General features: G+C 31.3%; 1 non-coding gene across 1 annotated transcript; it reads left to right on the forward strand.

Annotated features, from left to right (window-relative positions):
* The first annotated feature begins 1405 nt into the window (after positions 1-1405).
* LOC149526536 (small nucleolar RNA R71) lies at positions 1406-1512 on the forward strand. Its single transcript, XR_016351907.1, has one exon. It is a non-coding gene; the product is annotated as a small nucleolar RNA R71 (small nucleolar RNA).
* Positions 1513-14940: the final 13428 nt, after the last annotated feature.

Consider the following 14940-nt stretch of genomic DNA (forward strand, 5'->3'; position numbering starts at 1 on the left):
ATAATTGCTCCAACTGTAGCTAAGAATGGTTTTCCCAGAATAAGAGGAATTTCAACATCATCTTCAATCTCAAGCACAATGAAGTCCATCAGAATATACAGATGTCCGACTTTAACTAAAACATCTTCTATAATCCCAATTGGATGCTTGATTGTTTTGTTTCCTAATTGCAAAGAAATTGTAGTAAGTTGTATCTCATTAAGGCCAAGTTTTCTAGTAATAGTCAAAGGCATTATTGAAACACTAGCGCCCAAATCACACAAAGCTTTACAAATTTTAAAACTACTAATAGTGCAAGGAATGAAAAAACTCCCTAGATTTTTAAGCTTTGTTTGGAGCTTATTCTAGATTATAACACTGCACTCCTCAATAAGTGCAACTATCTCTAACTCTTCCAAATTCCTGTTTTTGGTTAAGATGTATTTCAAAACCTTCACATAACTTGGCATGTTTTCCAATGCTTCAGCAAAAGGAATATTAATGTCCAGCTTTTTAAATACATCAATAAATCTTTGAAATTTCTTGTCAAGTTTTTGCTTTGGAAAATATTGAGGAAAAGTGATGGAAATGTTGGTGTAGGTTTTAATTGTGATTTTTCCTTAAATTTTTCAAAAGAATTTTCAATCACAAGTTCTTTTTTAGCAAACTTTTCAATTTCTTTTTTAGCAAACTTATCGCTTTTCCACTTCTAAGTGTGATTGTATTGCAATGCTCCTTATCTTCTATTCTTGGACTAGGTTCAATGTCACTAGGTAACATACCTTGAGGTCTATTATTAAAAGCACTGGCAAGTTGGCCCACTTATGTCTCCAAATTTTTGATTGATGCTTCTTAACTTTGAATGATGGCATCATTCTTTGCCAATAATTGCATGAGCATCTTTTCCATTGAAGGCCTTTTCTCTAGCATAAGAGCTCTGGGTGGAAATTCAAGAGGCAAGCTTAGCTTAGATGTTGATGAAGATCCTTGGTTATTGTTCCATGAGAAACTAGGATGATTCGTCCAACTAAGATTATGTTCGAATAAGGATTGTTATTTTGCTGTCTATTTCCAACAAACTAAACATATTCAGTGTAGATAGGGAAATCATCATTGGAATGTCCTTTTCCATAAAGATCACAAGTAACAAAGGGACTTTAAACAAGATTAACACTCAAGTTTTGTAAGAAAAGCCAATTGTGTAGTCAAGGCACTGATTGCATCAAGCTCATGGATACCAGCAATTTTTCTTGCCCCTAATCTTTTAGATGGCCATTGGAAATTATATGAAACCATCTCCTTTAATAAATTATAGGCCTCATCAAAAGACTTACTTATAAGTGCACCTCCAGATGTAGCATCAATGGTGGTTTTAATGGGTCCCAACAAAACATTATAAAATGTTTGAACTTGCAACCACTTCGGTAACCCATGGTGAGGACACATTCTTAACAAATCCTTATACCTCTCCCAAGCCTCATATAATGATTCAGAATCAAATTGCATAAAAGAAGTAAGGTCATTTCACATCTTTGCAATCTTAGCAAGTGAACAAAATTGTGCTAAGAATTTTTGAGCGAAATCATCCCAAGTATTAATGGAACCAATACAAAGCAAATTTAACCAACTCTTTACTTTATCTTTCAGTGAAAAAGGGAAAAGAGTTAATCTTGTGACATCATCAGTAACACTATTAGCATTAAATGTGTCGTAAATTTTTTAGAAATTCAAAATATGAGCATTAGGACTATCATTAAGCAAACCCCCAAACTAAATAGAAATTTGAATCATCTTAATGTTGTTGGTCTAATTTCAAAGTTGTTGGCTTGAATAGGAGGTCTTTGGATATTAGAGTGGACATCTTGTACTGGTGGAACAACATATTCCCTTAACGACTTAGTCTTTTCTTGTTGATTAGGCATTTTGTGACTAAAACTACATAAAAGCAAAGAAAGAGAAAAGAAAAGTTTGAAGAAAGATTAAGAATGCTTGATATTAATATTAACAAGAAAGAATTAAAAATCAAATTCCAATGTCAAAAAATTATTGTTGATTTTTTACTCAAGTGCATGTATCACAAACAAGTAATATAGTGATGAAGTGGAGTGCCTTTTGCACAAAGATTTGAATTAAATCTCTTTGCTATGTATTAAAATTAAAACACCTTAATCTTATCCAAATAATCGAATTTAAATTACTAGAAAAAATTAAATAAACTAAAATCAAAATTAAAACTGAAAGCGAGAGTCACAATTTAACTATAATCAAATAATTAAAAGTTTTAGAACCTCAATATCCTCTCAATGTTTCATTTGAATTTCTTTTATGCTCTTTTTACTTACTAGATAGACTTGAGTTGTTAACTTAGAGTTCTAAATCCTTTATAAATCTCTTTTGATGTTCTTACAAAAAATATCTAACTTAACCAATTTACTATATTCCTTTGCAAATTGAAATTAAGAAAGACTCATTAAGTAACAACTCTAATCTTAGTTACATATGGCTTGTAAGTGCATTCCTACCTTATATGCAAATCGAATTAATCGTTTCATGCAATTGATATTAATCATATACTATTTCATCCATGCCTACACTAAACTCCCTTTTCTAGTTACATTTAGGTTTCTAATTCAATCAATTGGTGCCCAGTTAATCAGACACATAAAGAACAGGATTGAAATAAACAACTCGAACACTATCAATCATAAATAAGAAAGAATATTAAAATCTCAAATTATACATTGGGTTCAATTGCGATTCTAAATTAAAATTTTAGTTCGACATAATGTATGTAAAAATCATCCAAAAAAGTATAAACATTAAAACTAAACTAGAAAGTATAAAGATAACAAGAAAAGAAAGGGCTCTAATATTTATCACGCCTTTGATACGCAACCTTCCTTGCTTTCCTTGCTGCCTTGATAGCTTCAATGCCTCTTTTTTTTCAAAAAAAAACCTAGCCTAATTGTTGTTTAATTACTACCTAATTGATGCCTTAAAATTGTTCTTCAAAGGTGTTTAGATAGGGCTCAACATTATAGCAACATAAAAGTTTAAAAGCACAAGGAGTTTTCTTAATTTTTGGGCTTAAATTTTGATTTTTTTAGCTATTCTCATCAAGGGCCATGGCCATAGGCTTTGGGGACCATGGGCCTTTCTTGATTTTCCATGTTCTACTACATTGTTCCAATTTCGATATAATTTTTGACCTTTTTACAAGTTGAACTAGGTGAAGTGATAAACATAAAAGTTGTATCTCTGCCTTTTAGATTTCTAACGATCTAAGAATAACATTATTTGGACTTCTATAATTGAAGATATGTCTGAAATACTGCAACATGTGTAGAGAAAGTCTACACGTAGTATGCATTCTCCAAGTCCAATTAAAAGTCCTACTTTAAAGCACACTTACAAAAGCACAATTTAATCAATAGTAGGTTTCTTAGGCAATTTAACTACCAACTTAGCCTAGAATAATCTAAATTTAATTGACCTAATATAATTAACTATAATTAAATAAATAACTAAAAACACCTAAAATCTATGCTAAAACTCAAGAATCTAGCAACTTAATAGCTAAAATTAATAATTCCATATTGTAGAGTTATCAGCTTTGCATCATATCCTAATCTTTTTTTGTGAAAAAATGTTTTTTGAGTTTCAAGCATCTCATTTAGCTTTTGTGAGCTCATATTCCATTTAGATAATGATTCATTTAATTGCTTATTTTTCTTTTTGAAATCAATCATTTCATTCTCTAAAGTATATACATTGTTTACTAGCTCAGTTTTGATTTTATTCATGCATTCATTTTGAAGCTTGAATTTAGAAATAATCTTTTTATATTTGAAGGTCATTTTCTCAAATTCAAATGCTAGTTCATGATAAGCATCTTGAAGTTCATCAAACGTATATGAATCATCTTTAAAATCATATAAGTATGAGGTAATATTTGAGGAGCATTACCTTGGAATCATCAACTCCCATGAGACATAAGTTTTCAGTTTCTTCTTCCTCTTCATTTTGTGATTCATCACTGTCATTCCATGCAACAACCATTGCTTTCTTTTTATAGTCTCTTGGATACCTCTTCTTGAATTTTGTACACTCACATTTGGTGTGATCAGGCCTTTTGTATTCATAGCAAATGATATGGTCTTTTCCACGATCATCTTTTGGAATGTCTCTTTTAAAATTTCTTCTTTGTCGATCTCTTCCAAAAGTTTTACCATCTCTTCTTCATCCTTGTTTTCTTCTTAAAAACCTATTGAACTTTTTAATCAATAAGCTACCTCTTCATTATTTTATTCTTCATCACTCTCAAAATTCTTTTCATCATTTACTTGAACAGCTTTAAGAAAAATGCTCTTTCTTTTCATATCTCCTCTAAGTGTTTCATCCCTTTCTTCTTCATGTTTAAGGGTCATCTCATATGTGAGCAAGGATCCTAAAATCTCATCAAGCTTGAGAACATTTAAGTCCTTATCTTCTTTTATAATAGTAACCTTTGGTCTCCATGACCTTGGTAAACAATGGTGGATTTTCTTCACTAATTGTGCATTTGGAAATTGTTTCCTCGAAGCTTTCAATCCTTTTATGATTTTAGTGAATCTTTTATAGATTCTCCATCTTTCATCTTGAATAGTTCATAGTCAAGTATCAACATACTGATTTTTTACTCTTTCATTTAACTTGTGCCCTCATAGCAATTCTCTAATATGTCCCATATCTCCTTTGCTAAAGTGCACATTCTTACTCTATTAAATTCACTTTCACTAAGAGCACACAAAAATGTTGTTACAGCTTGTGGTTTAGTTGAGTCAATTTTCTATCTTTGTCATCCCATTCAAGTCTTGTTTTTACATGTCTTTCACTATCTACAAACTTATTAGGAACATGAGGTCCTTTTTTAATAATATCACATCAATCTAAATTTATGGACTGAATAAAGTTTTCTAACCGCATCATCCATAATGTATAAATTTCACTAGTAAATAGAGGTGGCCTTATCATGGCTATCCTTCACCTAGAAAACTCAAAGATGCCATTTTCAATACTTTAAGCTTTTGTCAAAATTTCTCAAAGATTTTTAGACTTGCAAAATTAAGAATTTGCTCTGATACTAACTGTTAGATGAATAAGCTTTAAGTAAAGTAACCAATAGGAGGTGAATTGGTTATGAAGTAAAAATCTCCTTTTTAAAATTTTTAAACATAATGGAAGTATAAAGAATAGAGTAACAAAAATAGAGTATAGACTAAATGAAAAATAAATACAAAAAGTAAAGAGTGCTCAGCCAAGTGTTTATAGAGGTTCAACTTTTGATGCTTACATGCTTTCCTTTGATAGTATAAGGAGTTTGAATCCACTATCAACTTGCTTTTTCAACATAGGATCAGGCATAACTTTTATGACCAAATGCCTTTTAAGGATCAAGCACAACTTCAACAAAAGTCATTACCTTTTGAAGATCAAGCACAACTTTTACAACCAAATGCCTTTTAAGAATCTAGCATAACCTCTACAAACAAATATCTTTTAAAGATTAAGCACAAGCTCTCTACCTTTTGCTTGGAGGAATAACCTTAACACTGCTTTTTCAAGGATGTATAACCTATATATAGTGGATTCTTAAAGAGTATGAACTTAAAACCTTTGTGAAAGTTGATAGGATGTTTAGGTTCAAAAAGATAAGAGCTTTCTCAAGAATGATGAATGATGAAGGAAGTTTTGGAACATTGATTTGGTGAAACCTATCGCCATTTAGTTGCTTTCTTTATTTAAATTATTTGCATCATTTACATGTTTTGTTTTGTTTAGTTTTCTTTTATGTTTTTGCTTGAAGACTAGCAAAATCTTAACTTTGAGGGTGTGATAATTCTATGTTATAGAGTTATTTTGTCACGTTTTGTGTATCAAATTGATAAAGTTTTTGAGATTTAGTTTAGGAATTATGTATTTTTATTTATTTGTCTTAGTTTAGTAAATCATGTTGGGTTGATTTAACTTAATTTATTTCATTTTAGTTTAGTGATTATTTGCTTTTAGTTTAGTTATTATTAAGTTAATTTTATGCTTTTGTATGTGTGCAATTAAAATGGCTTTAATTGGTACAGAAGAGTGCATGAATGGCCAAGTGCTTTTCTCATATATGCTCTAGTATGTTGATCATAACTCTCATTTTTGAATTCTAATTGACATGATTCTTAAGCCATTTGAAAGATAAGATACAACGCTACAACTTTCATGTTTGCACTTTGCCCAATTTGAGCCAGATTGAGGAGAAAATTGCATCACAAATTGATCAAGTGTAAAAGAGAGCTTACTAGGAGAAAACACGTTTTCTATCACAGCATTGACACGATATCTCAGACATTCTGAGTTCAAATTTCACTCAAATTAGGCTTTTTTGGAACTTATTTAAAGGCACTTTTAAATCAAGTGAATGGTCCAATTAAGATAGGTTTTCTCTGAAGAAAAAAAGCCATTAAACAAGCAAGAAAGCAAGAAAAAACTTTAGAAGATTAAAAATCAAAGACCTAACGAGTCTTAGTTTTCTTTTCTTTTTTAGGTCTTTTTATAATTTCTTTGTTTTTTGTTGATGGTTAAACTTTTTTGGATTATGTTTTTAGTAGTTATGAGGAGCTAATTTTGTTATGTAGGATTGCAATTAAACCCAACATGTAGTTTGAATTTTTAATACTCTTTCTCGCTTTTGATTCATAGTGTTTGAGCTGTTTATTTCAATATTTTTCTTAAAGCATCTAATTGATTAGCCACTAATCAGATTGATAAGGTAACTTAAATGGAATTGGGAAAGGGAGTTTAATGTAAGCCTTGGATGAAATAACATATGTTCATTATCAATTACATGAGATGATTGATTTGATTCGTGTGTGAGGTAGACATACAATTACATGTCATATGTAGTCAATATTAGAATTTAAGCATAGTGAGTCCTTCTTAATTACAATATGCATAGATATATAGTAAATCGGTTGAGAGATATATTTTTATTAGAACCTCAACGTAGACTTATAAATACATTAGAATTCTAGGTTAATAACTTAAGCTTATCTAGTAAGTAAAGAGATAGTAAAAGAGATTCAAATGAAGTATTAAGGGGATGTTGTAAATCTAGGTCCTATTTGTTTGATTAATTCTATTTAAATTATGATTCTTGTTCTTAGTTTTAGTTTCTTTAAGTTTTAGTAATTTTAAATTTGGTTGTTTGAATAAGATTAAGTTATGTTAATTTTAGTACTTAGCAAAAGATCTTAGTGCAATTCCTCGTGGGAAAAAACTCTATTTAATATTGTATTACTTGTTAATGATAAATGCACTTATGTGATAAAATCGACAATAGAAATACAACATAATAAAAAAATTTCAAGTGAAAATGCTTTACCAATAAAAACACGAGTAGATAATATAACTTGGTGACAGATTTTTGCAAATATATACCGATAGATATAAACACTTTACTAACTTCCTGACAAAATCATCGACCAAAAGGATTCTATCGGTGATCATTATCGATGAAAATTGCCAATTAAATAGTTGAATCACTTACTAGTCCTAATGCTAACAGATCTTGTTATTTATCGACACAATCTTTGATAGAATATTCCATCGAAGATTTTTTTGATGAAATATTACACCACCAACTAAACAAGCATTGTTGACGAAGGTATTTCCAACAACAAGGTGACGAAATTTTCCACCAAAAAATCTATCAGTGTATGATTTTGTTGATGTATTGTAGGTCTTCACCAACCAAATATTTTGTTGGTATAGACCTAATTTTTTGTAATGATAGTCAGCCATCTCTAAGTCATGGGTGGGATAGTTTTGCTCATACTTCTTAAACTGTATGCTATTACCTTTCCATGTAGCATCAACACACAACAAAGTCTGACTTGTGATGCGTTGTAATAAACTGCATATCTCCCTATACCACATGGCAAACTCAACATTTAAGCTTTGGTAAGGTAAGTCTTAAGCTTCTCAAAGTTCTTATCACATGCTTTTGAACAAATGAACTGCATACCCTTTTGTTTAAACTTAGTCATGGGTGCAATGATCCTCGAAAATCCTTAACAAATTTGCAATAGTAGCCAACAAATCCCAAGAAACTATAGATCTCTACCACCAATGTCAGCTTTAGCCACCTTTCTACTAGCTCTATCTTCTTTAAGTCTACTAGCACCCTATCCTTAGACACAATATGACCTAAGAAGCTCACACTATCAAGTCAAAACTCACACTCAGATGACTTGGCATATAGATGGTGCTCTCTCAAAATTTAAAACACAATCCTTAAATGTTGGTTATGCTCCTTACAACTCTTGGAGGATATCAGGATGTCATCTATGAACACCACTGCAAACTTATCCGATTATGGCCTAAATACTTGGTTCATAATATCCATAAAAGCTGCAGGGACATTAGTCAATCTAAATGACATCACCAAAAACTCATAATGACCAAACCTCGTGCAAAATGCAATCTTGGATATGTTTGCATCTCTAATCCTCAATTGATGATAGCCTGAGTGTAAATCAATCTTGGAGAAACATTAAGCTTCTTGTAAATGGTCAAACAACTCATTGGTTTATGGGAGAGGATACTTGTTCTTCACCATGACCTTGTTCAACTATTTATAGTTGATACACAATCTCATCGACCCATCCTTTTTCTTTACGAACAAAATCGATGCACCCTATGGCGAGTCACTAAGGTGTATGAAACTTTAGTCTAGCAAATCCTCTAATTGATTTTTGAGCTTTGCTAGTGCCATCCAGTAACATGGAATAGAAATTGGATTAGTGTCCTACACCAAGTTTATACAAAACTTCGTCTCTCTTTCTAAAGGTAATTGGGGTAGCATCTTAAGAAACACGTCTATAAATTCTCCCACAATTGGCACATCGACCACATTAGCCACTTCTACTTAGGTATCCAGTTGTGAAACCCTTAACTTACACAAACGAGTAAATCAAGAAATAATTACATGAGCAAAAAGATTTCATGTTTTGAAACATCAAAATAATTTTTTATCCTTGAAATATCCCATATTTTTAAGTGCCATGATGATTTACAAAGTAGTGTGGAGAAAAGATTCCAATTGGACATGTTTTCAAGCTTGTTTTTACATAGCATTCAGAATGGATAAGTGCAATGCAAGATGAACTTGAGGTAATTAACAAAAGTGAAACTTGGACTTTGGTTGACAAGCCATCAAATTGGCATGTCCTTGGAGTTAAATGGGTGTTTAAAAGGAAGCTTAATGGTAATGGAACCTTGAACAAACACAAGGCAAGTTAAGTTAGGAAGGGATACAGTCAGTTGTCGAGGATTGATTATATGGAAACATATGCTCCTGTGGCTCGTTATGACATAATCAAAGTGCACTAGCTTTATCTACATCTCTCAGCTGGAAAGCATATCATTTGGATGTCAAATTCACATTTCTCAATGGCATCCTTGAAGATGATATATACATTGAACAATTAGAAAGATTTGAACAGATGTCAAGCCAAAATAAAGTCTGTAAATTGCATAAAGCTTTGTAAGGCTTTAAGTAGGGCCCAAGCATGTCGTATAACAACATTGATGCTCACCTGACAACGTAGGGATTTGTGAAAAGCTGTAATGAAGCTACACTTTACATTCTCAAATTAAAAGGTCATGCATAGCTAATCTTGTCCTTGTATATTGATCTTTTAATTACAAGGAGGGATGATGAAGCATTTTGCAAATTCAAGCTTGAGATGCAAAATGAATTTGATATGATAGACCTAGGATTAATGAGCTACTTTCTTGGGCTTGGAATTAAACATTTAATTGATGGTGTTATCTCAAAAAAGTTATATTGCTAATGTGTTAAAAAGGTTCCACTTGAACCAGTGTAAGCTTACTTCAAACCCACTTGTTGCAAATGAAAAATTGTCAATCAACAAAGGTACTAAGCTCCTAAACCCTTCTATATATAGGAGTTTAATTGGGTGCCTACTTTACATATGTTTCGCTTGACCAGATGTGATGTTTTCTATTAATTTATTATCAAGATTCATAAAGGAACCAACAAACCTACACTACACAGCTAGTTAACCAATCCTTAAGTACTTAAAAGGAACGTTGAATTATGGAATCCATCTCTCAAGAAAGATTGAAATTAAGCTTATTGGACACTCAAACAGTGAGTGGACAGGTAATGTTAATGACTCCAAAAGTAACTTTGGCTATATCTTTACTCTTGACAATGGAGTTTTCGCATGGAACTCTCACAAACAATCAGTTGTTGGTCAACCATCTACTGAAGCAGGATATATATCTGCTGATGTAGCTTCATACTAAATGTGATACCCCAAATTTTAATATACATGTAAAATAGAGTAATAATGGTGACGTGGATCAAGGGAAAATTCATTTTTTCTTCTTGGTGAGTTTTAGTGAATATTTTATATCCAAGATTCAATAAATTATTTGATAACCAAATTTTAAAAAAAATTATGATTTTTGGAACTTACTTTATATTTTATTAAGAATAAAATTAAGGACATAAAAGAGTTCAAAATATATTCTTTGGAAGTTTATTTCATATTTCAATTAAATCTTATAGAGGTTAAAAAAAATGGGTGGAAATATTTAACTAATGACAAAATTTTATTTAGACATAAGCTTTCTTTTTGACTTAGTTGGCTAACCATCAAAGCCCATTTTCTTGCTTTCTTCCATTTTCCTTGCCATAGCCACCTAAAACTTCATTCTCCCTTTAACATGTTTCATTTTTTTTCTTTTTCTTCAATTTCTTTTTTCATCTTTCTTCTTCAAAAAAGTCAGCACTTGACTGAACCTTAAGAGAGAGAAACTCTCTCTCTCTCTCTCTCTCTATTCTTCTTTTTATTCTTCACCTATTTGAAATGGCAAGGCTTGAACTTTAAATCCTTTAAATTTGAGATAAGGTAAAATTTTTAGCTTCAAAACTTTCAAATTTATTTATATTTTTAAATTTTATTTTTTAATTTTTTAGATTTTTTATTTTTGTTTGAAATTATTATGTTTTGTTGATTTTTACACCTCTAAGCTCACCAAGGTAAGAAAACCTTAAATTTGAATAGTTAGTTTAATGGGTTTGTGAAGTAGACTAGAATTCCAAGTTAAATGTTAGGTTAGAATGTAGTTTACCTAGTGTATATTTATTAGAATTATTAAGTTCAAATTTATGATATATTTGAGGTTATTATTGTTTATTGGTAAATATAGGTTCGAATAATACTTCAAGACTTAACTTGGATTGAGATCTTATTGGTGCTAGTTTTGTAAGGTGGCATTACCAAGGTGAGTGAACTTTCATTTGAAAATGTTTTGGACAAATGCATATATGTTTGAATGAAGTGCTTGAATATTCTTATTTGACTCTTTTAAAATATGCATGGGAACAAGCCCTTGATGAGTGATATCCTTATGTTGTAAAATGTATAATGTGATGAGTCATGTGCTTGAAATATTATATTGAATTGCTAATTGAATTGTGGCGTGCGATGCATTAAAGATTTTGGGATATTGTAATTAGTGGTATGCTGGTTAATATTATTTTCCTTGGAAGTTGGATTGTGTAACCATGTATATGACTAAAGATAATGAACTATGTGGAAGGTATTAATATGTAAAGATTCTTGTTTACATGTTGTTATGTATGCTATGCCTTGAGACGTATTATTGAATGACAATTATAACCATGTGTGTACGGTGTGGGAGTGCACATGACAATAATGGTGGTGTACGGTATGGGAGTTCATGATGATAATAACTGTGTGGTATGGGAATGCTCATGAACTAAGTTGAGGTCGGTGGTTGTATGTACCGAACCATGTTGACTATTTTTAGGAGTGAGCTAAATGTCTTTGATGTATGTTGAAACATCTATAGATATTTATATATATATATATATATATGTAATATGTACACATAAATTCTTATACACATGTTTACATATACTATAGAGATGTTGGAGAAATGAAATGTGATTGCATTAAATGTTGAAGGTTGGAATTCTTAAATGTTTTCAAAATGAATTAAAAGACAACATAGCATCGGGTTTAGTTTTTGAAATATAAATTGCATTGTTCTAACATAAGTGCATTGTGTTACATAAAACCTTCCGTATCGTTTGCTTGTTCCCTCCTATGTTCACTCATTAGGTTTATACTCATTCTTTTCAACTTCATGTTTTGGTTTTTAGATTCGGAAGTAGTTGGATCCTAGGTTGAGGGGCTTCCTCATACCCATCTTTCGATAGGTCTACCATGACACTCAATGATAGTGCCCACACACAGAGTCACTTTGCTGGTAGTTAAGGGTTTTTTGCATGTGTGTATGGTTGTTTTGATGTAAATTGTGAGATTTGTTGTAAACACTGTATATTTAGTTTAATTAATGATGTTGTCATAGGTTGGCAAGAGATAATACTATTTTGAGAATGGTATATTCTTGGTTGTCATGATTTATTTTCGAAGAAATTATTATTAGAAATTATGAATTGTGGATCTTAAAGAAAGAGGGGCGATAAATGGACTAAAGAACAGTTTTACACAAAGAGGCTTGCTTGGGCCTAGTGGGCTATGCTTATTTGGCCCATGCACCAGTCGTGGCCTAGGATTGGGCTGTGGCATTAAGCAATATGGTTAAGAAAGATTATTACTAATTTGCACTTCCCACAAAATCATGCCACTAATTTACTTGTTGGTAATAAATCGGCCACTACAATCCCTTAGAATCTTGTCTATCATGGAAAAACAATGCATATCAACTTGAAGTTCCATTCCATTAGAGATGCTAAGAAGATAGGTGTGATATATGTTCAGTATTGCAATTTAGAATTACAACTAGATGATATTATGACAAAATCAAGGTTTGAAATTCTTAAAGATAAGCTTGACATTTTTTATGCAAGTGTAAAGGAAGAGTGTTAAAAGTAGAATTTTCATGGTCATGGCCATGTGAGTACTCGTCTACTAGCCAAGTCAACCATATTAGTTGAAAACTAGCTTACAGCTAATTTACTCTCTTTAGTGTACATGTGGCCTTGCATGGCCTTTTATGCAACAATGTAAACACTTGTTTTTAGCTTTGTACAATTGTTATGACACCTTTATCACTACTTATATGTGTTGTAAACCAGATGTAATGAATATGAATCAATACATAATCTCTTATACTTTATCTAAGTCTTAAAGTCTTTATTCGCCCCAGTTCAATGCGTTTATCACAAAAGCTGTCATTGTAAGAAATATACAAGCTCATATCAAGCTAACATGCCCTTCTTTGTTGGCCGAGTGCTCATTAGTGCGACCTTGGTTCTCTACTTGGTTAAAAAAATTCATCAAAGAGTATTTTTGGGCTTTTGTTTAGTGGTTTCTAGATCTTTGACAATGATGTCCAATTGGGTGTTATAGGAACACTTCTTGATAAAGGCTCAAGTAATCTCCTCCTAATCTTTAATTATGGTTTTCAGTTAGCTATGACCCAATTAGAGGTGGCTTCACACAGTGTCATAAGGAAAGTTAAAGTTAACTGTTATTTAGATAGGCTTTTAAGTTGCAAGATAATAATAAACTATTTCAAGTGTACCTTAGGGTCTTCAATTCCATCAAATTTGTCTACAATGGACATTTTAAAGGTGATCAATAGGCAAAATTCAAGCTTTAGGTTTAACCTTTCAACTTTTAAAAGGTAACTATCGAAAGAGGATGCCTTTTTCATCATGACTTGAATATTCTTAATCACTTTCTTTACAAAGGATTCCTCTTAAGATTCATGGGCTTTCTCATTTGACTTTTGGGATATTTCTTTAGAAGAATTTCACTTAACCTTATACTTCCTCAGAAGGATTTGAATAAAAAAAATCTTCATCATTTTCCTTTGTGCCTAGTTCTGTGGAAATATTTTTCCTTCCGTTGGAAATTTCCACCTATTCTATAGTGATATTTTGCATATTTTGATACAATTGTTTTAGGTTTTCATCCTTGAAGGCTATCCACTTCATCATTTTTCAATTCATTAGCGATTTCTTTTAGCATTTTCTTTTCATTCTTTTCCTTTATTTCGTCGAAAGACACGATTGTTTTTGGCAAGTTGAAGTATTCTACCAAATTTCTTACTATCTTACCTACACTATCACAATTGTAAACTTGTGGCCTCGATTTTGTTGAGGGGCTTGTTATGTTGTCTACAAGACAAAGATAAAAACACCAAAATTTTTAAGTTTCTTTTTTGTTTCCTCTTTAAGTCTCAAGAAAAGAAGTAAAAGAAAATACAACATGCACATTCACAATGCAACAATTGTCAACCTTATAGATAGTTTATGGCTAATCTATACTTGTAAAACTTCATTTCATCGTTACTCCTCTACAAGGTCTAATGGCCTACCACAACCTGATTGTTAATTAACCTCGTTACTAGATTGGTAAGTTCACGATAGTAAGAAACTAGTAGACACTTCAACTCCATCATAGGTCCAAAGCTATTGCCACAAGTGAGAAAAGGATTGCAAACATCTACTTTGTATTTAACTTCCAATTGAGTACCAATTTAGTTTAATTTTTGGGTTTAGTTTAATTTCGTTTAATTTTTTCAATTTATCAAACAAAATATACATTAACATGAAAAATAATATTGAAATTTTAATATTAATTAATTAATTTTTGTGCTAAAAGGTATAATGGCCTTTACATGGTTGTTTGTTATGTATTTCTTTCTATTATTATATTTATTTAGATTTTAACAATTTTGTACGTGACTTGCTAACAAGATACGAGTATGACATGGAGTTAAGCGAGTTTAAGTTTTTTATAATCGTGTCAACTTGTTTATGACATGAAATATTTATATCTTAATGTGAAACCCTCAATTTGCAAAAGAGAATAAATTGAGAAATCTTTAGGTGAACATAAAGAT

Source organism: Theobroma umbraticum, unplaced genomic scaffold (assembly GCF_002168275.2).
Source record: "Theobroma umbraticum cultivar Fairchild unplaced genomic scaffold, ASM216827v3 scaffold_55.0, whole genome shotgun sequence".
Classification (NCBI taxonomy): domain Eukaryota; kingdom Viridiplantae; phylum Streptophyta; class Magnoliopsida; order Malvales; family Malvaceae; genus Theobroma; species Theobroma umbraticum.